The sequence below is a fragment of the Somniosus microcephalus genome, chromosome 14 (assembly GCF_052327205.1).
Source record: "Somniosus microcephalus isolate GS21.2 chromosome 14, FLI_Smic_1.0, whole genome shotgun sequence".
In the NCBI taxonomy this organism is placed as follows: domain Eukaryota; kingdom Metazoa; phylum Chordata; class Chondrichthyes; order Squaliformes; family Somniosidae; genus Somniosus; species Somniosus microcephalus.
In genome coordinates, this window is record NC_141000.1 from 28,505,845 (window position 1) to 28,514,371 (window position 8,527).

An 8,527-nucleotide genomic window follows, 5' to 3' on the forward strand; every position below is an offset into this window, starting at 1 on the left:
ATTGTTCCATGAATAAATTGGTGTATACCTGCAAAATTCCAATTTAAAATCTGGTTCAGTGGCATCAAAAAGTTGGCCAAGGAGCAGATTATGTTAATCCTCGAGGCTCGCAAAGGAAACCTCAGACCCTGAGATCTCTGATCCTTGCAAAGAAAATAACTTTTTGTTTTACATTTTCCAATAGACCGTTGGGAGAGAATTCATGGCCACGAGATCAGTGATGATAGCTCTAATTCAAAATGCCTCTCTAAATATTTATAAACATACAAACAAATAATGAAGAACATTGTTCAACATTTTGTATGTTGGGAAGTGGGGAGAATGGATCAGGTCAACCTGCATGGTTGTTATTGTTTCCATATTTTTGCTTCACAATGCACATTATTTAGATTGGTTGCTCTGGTGGATTTTGGGGAACCCAAGTACTAGTTTCTAGTTAAAGCTCAAATAAGCTGATAATTATATTGGGGTTAGTTATTCCAATTTAAGTGATAATAGACTTAGTTTTTTTCCCCTGTTCTTTTCGTAAAACTTTCTTTTTGTAATGGTACCAATGACAAAATCAAGGTCTTTCACACCAGGTGTAGACAGATGCAGAGCAAAGCTCCCACTACACTACCGCTAGCGTGTCTCAACATTGCTAACTGCACCAGTGTGACATACTTTAATTTCCCACATCAGCCAACTTGTGACATCTTTAAGTGAGATCATCATTTTAATGGCAAGTTAGGTGCAGTTTTGTGCTGTGAGCCCATGATCTTTGGAACTGGATTAGGATTACTAAAATAAAAACAGAAAATGCTGGAAATACTCAGCAGATCAGGCAGCATCTGTGGAGAGAGAAACAGAGTTAACGTTTCAGGTCAATTAGCTCTCCATAGATGCTGACTGACCCACTGAGTATTTCCAGCATTTTCTGTTTTTATTTCAGATTTCCAGCATCCGCAGTATTTTGCTTTAGTATTAGGATTACTGAAACTCATTTCAACAAGAACCCTTAAAACCAGCCCTTAAAGAAGAGACTTTCATCTGAGCAGTTTAGGCTACATTTAAACCCAGCACCCAGAGATGAAAGACCAATGTTGTTACTGTTTTATTTTACTCTGGCCAAGATTGGCTGCATGTATGCCAATGCCCTTCAAGGTTGAGTCTGTGTGTGATAATTGTCCTTTTCTGAACTGGAAATGGGTGGATTGTCTATTCTCATATCATTTTGGATTTTTACATAACCATTTTATTTCTCAACAATTACACATTGGGCCTGTCCGCTGTCATTGCTTCCTACACTCCAGAAGCTGTAATTTTCAATTGCACCAATTAATTTATTTGAAGTCACTTTACTAGGTTAAATATAGTCGTGCTCTGTTACAAAATTCACTTGGAATGGTGTATATTAAACTCAGACCACAATTTACAAACTATAAGATCTAATAAGTTTATCTATCTATCTTTATCTATCTATATATATAAAAAACGGTCCGTCTATCTTTCCGTCTGTCTTTCTGTCTTTCCGTCTGTCTTTCCGTCTTTCTCTCTGTCTGTCCGGCTATACAATCAAAAGTTATAGAGCGTACCTACACACATATTATATCAAAAGAAAGCTTATCATTAGGGGAGTCTAATAGGTGTATTTACTTTTTGGTCAGACAAAAATTGTTCAGACAGTATACAAAAAAGGTTCAACAAACGACGGCAACATTCCGCTCATTAGCATTGAGTGACGTGATGGTTGACCAATCGTACAGGGGATTAACCAGATGGTTGACCAATCGGTGTGTCACGGGGGGTGTTTCATTGCGTGTGTGGGTGGGCCTAATCCTTCTGAGCTGAGGTGAGTGGCCGCCATCTTGATTCCTAACGATTAATTTCTTTTTCCCACTTTCTGCGTGTTTATTTTCAAATCTAGATTTCCAGCAAAAAAAAGTTGCTTTTAAAACACAATTAATTTTTTTTTTTAAAGTTAATTAATTTGTAAATATTTTCTCTAACCTCATTAATTTTCCTACCTTTCACCCTTTTGTTTTCCTCTTGACTCGCTACCTCCGCCGGGCGCCGCAAACTTCCAGGGTTACCCCACTTGCAGGCCTCGAAGCCTCGGCCTCTCCTCCCCAGCCACGCCCGAGCTAGGCACCTCCCGTCCCGCTCAACAAGCGGCCCATGATCGCCGCCATCTTTGTAAAGGCTGGCGGGGTGGGCCTGAGCCGAGCGTAGCCACTGCCGCCATCTTTGTAAAGGCTGGCGGGGCGGTACGGAGCTCTGCGGAGCCATCGCCAGCACTGGGCTCGGGTGCTTTGTGGCCTGCGGCTGAACGGCAGCTGTGGAGCCCGGGGCGCTGGGCTCGGCTGGGCCATGTCAGTGCGGGTGCCCGAGGCCCCGGGGCCTAGCCTTCTCCAACCACCGCCGGCAGCGCAACTCTCAACACTGGCAGAGGTGAGAGGGTCTGCTGGCTCCCCCTCTCCTTCCCCCCACTTCCCCCCTTCCCCCCTCCTTCCCCACACCCCCTTCCCCCACCCCCTTTCCTCCCCCACCCCCCTTCCCCCCTCCCACACACCCCCTTTCCCCCCACACCCTCTTCCCACCCCCCCTTCCCCCCTCCCATACACCCCCTTCCACTCTCCCCCCCACACCCCCTTCCCTTCCCCCCTTCCCCCCTCCCCCATTCCCCTTCCCTTCCCCCCTTCCCTTCCCCCCTTCCCTTCCCCCCTCCCCCCCTCCCCCCTTCCCTTCACCCCCTCCCCCTTCCCTTCCCCCCTCCCCCCTTCTCTTCCCCCCCTCCGTTACCCCCTCCCCCTCTTCCCCTTTCCCTTCCCCCCATTCCCCCCACCCCCCCTTCCACCTGCCCCTTCACCCCCACCTCTTCCCCCCACCCCTTCCCCCCTTCCCCTCCACCCCTTTCCCCCACCCCTTTCCCCCCACCCCTTTCCCCTTTCTCTCCTTCCCTCTCTGTCTCTCCCTCTTTCTCTGTCTCTCACTTCCTCTCTCTCTGTCTCTCTCTGTCTCTCTCTCATTCCCTCTCTCTCTCCTTCGCTCTCTGTCTCTCTCTCCTTCCCTCTCTCTCTCCTTCCCTCTCTCTCTCTCTCTCCTTCCCTTCTCTCTCTCTCTCTCTCTCTCTCTCCTTCCCCCCTCTCTCTCTCCTTCCCCCCCTCTCTCTCTCCTTCCCCCCCCTCTCTGTCTGGCACAGGGTTCTTGAGCTCCCTCGGCACCGCCGGGCACTCCAGCTTCTATATATATATATAAAACGGTCCGTCTGTCTTTCCGTCTGTCTTTCCGTCTTTCTGTCTTTCCGTCTGTCTTTCCGTCTGTCCGGCTATACAATCAAAAGTTATAGAGAGTACCTACACATATGTTATATCAAAAGAAAGCTTATCAGTAGGGGACTCTAATAGGTGTATTTACTTTTTGGTCAGACAAAAATTGTTCAGACAGTATACCAAAAACAGTTCAAAAAACGGCAAAATTCCGCTCATTAGCGTTGAGTGACATGATGGTTGACCAATCGTACAGGGGATTAACCTGATGGTTGACCAATCGGTGCGTCATGGGGGGCGTTTCATTGCATGTGTGGGCGGGCCTAATCCTTCTGAGCTGAGGTGAGTGGCCGCCATCTTGATTCCTAACTATTCATTTCTTTTTCCCACTTCCTGCGTGTTTATTTTCAAATCTAGATTTCCAGCAAAAAAAAAGTTGCTTTTAAAACACAATTAAATTGATTTTTTAAAAAGTTAATTAATTTGTAAATATTTTCTCTAACCTCATTAATTTTCCTACCTTTCACCCTTTTTTTTCCCTCTTGACTCACTACCTCCGCCGGGCGCTGCAACCTTTCAGGGTTACCCTGCCTGCAGGCCTCGAAGCCTCGGCCTCTCCTCCCCAGCCACGCCCGAGCTAGGCACCTCCCGTCCCGCTCAACAAGCGGCCCGCGATCGCCGCCATCTTTGTAAAGGCTGGCGGGGCGGGCCTGAGCCAAGCATAGCCATCGCCGCCATCTTTGTAAAGGCTGGCGGGGCGTTACAGAGCTCCGCAGAGCCATCACCGGCGCTGGGCTCGGGTGCTTTGTGGCCTGCGGCTGAACGGCGGCTGCGGAGCTCGGGCTGCCCGGGGCGCTGGGCTCGGCTGGGCCATGTCAGTGTGGGTGCCCGAGGCCCCGGGGCCTAGCCATCTCCAACTGCTGCCGGCAGCGCAACTCTCAACACTGGCAGAGGGGAGAGGGTCTGCTGGCTCCCCCCCTCCCCTCCCTTTCCCCCCCTTTCCCCCCCTTTCCCCCCTCCTTCCCCCACACCCCCCCTTTCCTCCCCCACCCCTTCCCACCCCCTTTCCCCCCCACCACCCCTTCACCCCCACACACCCCCTTCCCCCTCACACACCCCCTTCCCCCTTCCCCCTCCCCCTCTTCCCGTTTCCCTTCCCCCCTCCCTTCCCCCCCATTCAGATCCCCCCCCTTCCCCCCTCCCCTTCCCTTCCCCCCTCCCCCTCTTCCCATTTCCCTTCCCCCCTCCCTTCCCCCCATTCCCACCCCCTACCCCCCCACCCGCCCCTTCTCCCCACCCCTTTCCCCCACCCCCCTTCCCCCCCACCCCTTTCCCCCACCCCCCTTCCCCCCCACCCCTTTCCCCCACCACCCCCTTCCAAAGATGTGCAGGTTAGGTTGATTGGCCATGATAAAAAATTGGCCCTTAGTGTTACGGGGGATTAAATATGTGGGGTTGCGGGGTTACGGGGATAGGGCTTGGGTGGGATGGCTGTCGGTGTAGGGACCGGGTGCTAGGGTTTGGATGATCAGCCATGATCTCGTTGCATGGCGGAGCAGGCTCGAAGGGCCGAATGGCCTACTCCTGCTCCTAGTTTCTATGTTTCTATGTTTCCCCCCCCTTCCACCCCCACCCCCTCTTCCCCCAACCCCTTTCCCCCCTTCCCCCCCACCCCTTTCCCCTTCCTCTCCTTCCCTCTCTCTCTCCTTCCCTCTCTGTCTCTCTCTCCTTCCCTCTGTCTCTGTCTCTCTCTCCCTCTCTCTCTGTCTCTCTCTCCCTCTCTCTCTGTCTCTCTCTCCCTCTCTCTGTCTCTCTCTCCCTCTCTCTAACTCTCTCTCTTTTCCCTCCAGTCTCTCTCTCTCTCTCTCCCCCAGTCTCTCTTTCCCTCTCTCTCTCTTTCTCTCTCTCCCTCTCTCTCTGTCTCTCTCTCTTCCCCCCAGTCTCTCTCTCTCTCTCCCCCAGTCTCTCTCTCTCTCCCCAGTCTCTCTCTCTCTCTCCTCCAGTCTCTCTCTCTCCCCCAGTCTCTCTCTCTCTCCCCCAGTCTCTCTCTCTCTCTCCCCAGTCTCTCTCTCTCTCCCCCCCAGTCTCTCTCTCTCTCTCCCCCAGTCTCTCTCTCTCTCTCCCCCCCAGTCTCTCTCTCACTCCCCCCCCAGTCTCTCTTTCTCTCTCTCTCTCTCTCCCCCCCCATCTCACTCTACTCCCCCCAGTCTCTCTCTCTCTCTTCCAACTCTCTCTCTCTCTCTTCCAACAACAACATGCCCTCAAAAAACCTTCAGCACCGCCGGGCACTCCAGCTAGTATATATATTATATATATAAAAGGATAGTGGTGTCTGTCTGTCTAGCGGTTGGCCAATCATGCGGGGGAAATCCGCTCATTAGCATTGAGTGACGTGAAGGTTGACCAATCCTACAGGGGGAGCACGCTGCGTCACGGGGGGCATTTCATGGCGTGTGTGGGCGGGGCCTAATCTTTCAAACTGCCGTTAGTACCTCACAAAATGGCGGCCGTGGGAAAATGATCTCCTTCCCTCACTCTCTCCCCTCTTCCATCTCTTCTTCCCCCCTCCTCCCCTTCCTTCCCCCCCCTCCCTTCCCTTCCCTTCCCCCCTTCCCTTCCCCCTCCCTTCCCCCCCTTCCCCCTCCCTTCCCCCCATTCCCCCCTCCCACCACCTTCCCCCACCCCCCCACCCACCCCTTTCCCCCCTTCCACCCACTGCCCCCACCCCTTTCCCCCCCTTCCACCCACCCCCCCATCCCTTTCCCCCCTTCCCCCCTCCCCCCCACCCCTTTCCCCCACCCCTTTCCCCCCCACCCCCCCTTTCCCCCACCCCTTCCCCCCCTTTCCCCCACCCTTTCCCCCCCACCCCTTTCCCCACCCCCCTTGCCCCACCCCTTTCCCCCACCCCTTCCCCCCACCTTTCCCCCCACCCCTTTCCCCACCCCTTTCCCCACCCCCTTCCCTCCCACCCTTTCCCCACCCCCTTTCCCCCACCCCTTTGCCCCCCCTTTCCCCCCTTTCCCCCCCACCCCTTTCCCCACCCCTTTCCCCCCACCCCTTTCCCCCCACCCCTTTCTCTCCTTCCCTCTCTGTGTCTCTCTCCTTCCCCTCTGTCTCTGTCTCTCTCCCTCTCTCTCTGTCTCTCTCTCCCTCTCTCTCTCCCACTCTCTCTGTCTCTCTCTCTTCCCCCCAGTCTCTCTCTCTCTCTCCCCCCAGTCTCTCTCTCTCTCTCTCTCTCCCCCCAGTCTCTCTCTCTCCCCCAGTCTCTCTCCTCTCTCCCCCCGTCTCTCTCTCTCTCCCCCCCAGTCTCTCTCTCCCCCCCGTCTCTCTCTACTCCCCACAGTATCTCTCTCTCTCTCTTCACACTCTCTCTCTCTCTCGTCCAACAACAACATGCCCTCAAAAAACCCTCGGCACCGCCGGGCACTCTAGCTAGTATATATATAAAAGGATAGTGGTGTCTGTCTGTTTGTCCGGGCATCACTCAAAAGTTATAGAGCGTACCTACACATATGTTATATCAAAAGAAAGGTTATGATTAGGAGGGTGTCCTAGGTGTATTTACTTTTTGGTCTGACAAAAATTGTTCGGACAGTAGACAAAAAAACGTTCAAAATTCCGCTCATTAGCGGTTGGCCAATCATACGGGGGAAATCCGCTCATTAGCATTGAGTGACGTGAAGGTTGACCAATCCTACGGGGGGAGCACGCTGCGTCACGGGGGCGTTTCATGGCGTGTGTGGGCGGGGCCCTAATCTTTCAAACTGCCGTTAGTACCTCACAAAATGGCGGCCGTGGGAAAATGATCTCCTTCCCTCACTCTCTCCCCCTCTTCCATCTCTTCTTCCCCCCTCCTCCCCTTCCCTTCCCCCCTCCCTTCCCTTCCCTTCCCCCCTTCCCCCTCCCTTCCCCCATTCCCCCCTCCCACCACCTTCCCCCACCCCCCCACCCACCCCTTTCCCCCCTTCCACCCACTGCCCCCACCCCTTTCCCCCCCTTCCACCCACCCCCCCACCCCTTTCCCCCCTTCCCCCCTCCCCCCCACCCCTTTCCCCCACCCCTTTCCCCCCCCCACCCCCCCTTTCCCCACCCTTTCCCCCACCCTTTCCCCCCACCCCTTTCCCCACCCCCCTTGCCCCACCCCTTTCCCCCACCCCTTCCCCCCCACCTTTCCCCCCACCCCTTTCCCACCCCTTCCCCCCACCCCTTTCCCCCACCCCTTTCCCCACCCCTTCCCCCCACCCCTTTGCCCCCCCCTTTCCCCCCTTTCCCCCCCACCCCTTTCCCCACCCCTTTCCCCCCCACCCCTTTCCCCACCCCTTTCCCCCCACCCCTTTCTCTCCTTCCCTCTCTGTGTCTCTCTCCTTCCCTCTGTCTCTGTCTCTCTCCCTCTCTGTCTCTCTCTCCCTCTCTCTCTCCCACTCTCTCTGTCTCTCTCTCTTCCCCCCAGTCTCTCTCTCTCTCTCCCCCCAGTCTCTCTCTCTCCCCCAGTCTCTCTCTCTCTCTCCCCCGTCTCTCTCTCTCTCCCCCCCAGTCTCTCTCTCCCCCCCCGTCTCTCTCTACTCCCCACAGTATCTCTCTCTCTCTCTTCCAACTCTCTCTCTCTCTCGTCCAACAACAACATGCCCTCAAAAAACCCTCGGCACCGCCGGGCACTCTAGCTAGTATATATATAAAAGGATAGTGGTGTCTGTCTGTTGTCCGGGCATCACTCAAAAGTTATAGAGCGTACCTACACATATGTTATATCAAAAGAAAGGTTATGATTAGGAGGGTGTCCTAGGTGTATTTACTTTTTGGTCTGACAAAAATTGTTCGGACAGTAGACAAAAAACGTTCAAAATTCCGCTCATTAGCGGTTGGCCAATCATACGGGGGAAATCCGCTCATTAGCATTGAGTGACGTGAAGGTTGACCAATCCTACGGGGGGAGCACGCTGCGTCACGGGGGCGTTTCATGGCGTGTGTGGGCGAGGCCTAATCTTTCAAACTGCTGTTAGTACCTCACAAAACGGCGGTCGCGGGAAAACTATCTCCTTCCCTCACTCTCTCCCCTCTTCCCTCTCTTCTTCCCCCTCTCTCTCTCTCCTTCCCCCTCTCTCTCTTGCCGTGAGTGCGGGACCGGGAAAACCGGGGCTTTCCAACGAGCCGTCCTCGACCGAAATCGGACACGGGACTCCGCAGCGAAAGGCGTTCGTCTGTTGCCCGGCCACCACCGCGGTACCAGAACGGAGTCATCCGACACCGGAGTCCGGTACCCATGAGTACCCCTGGGCTCG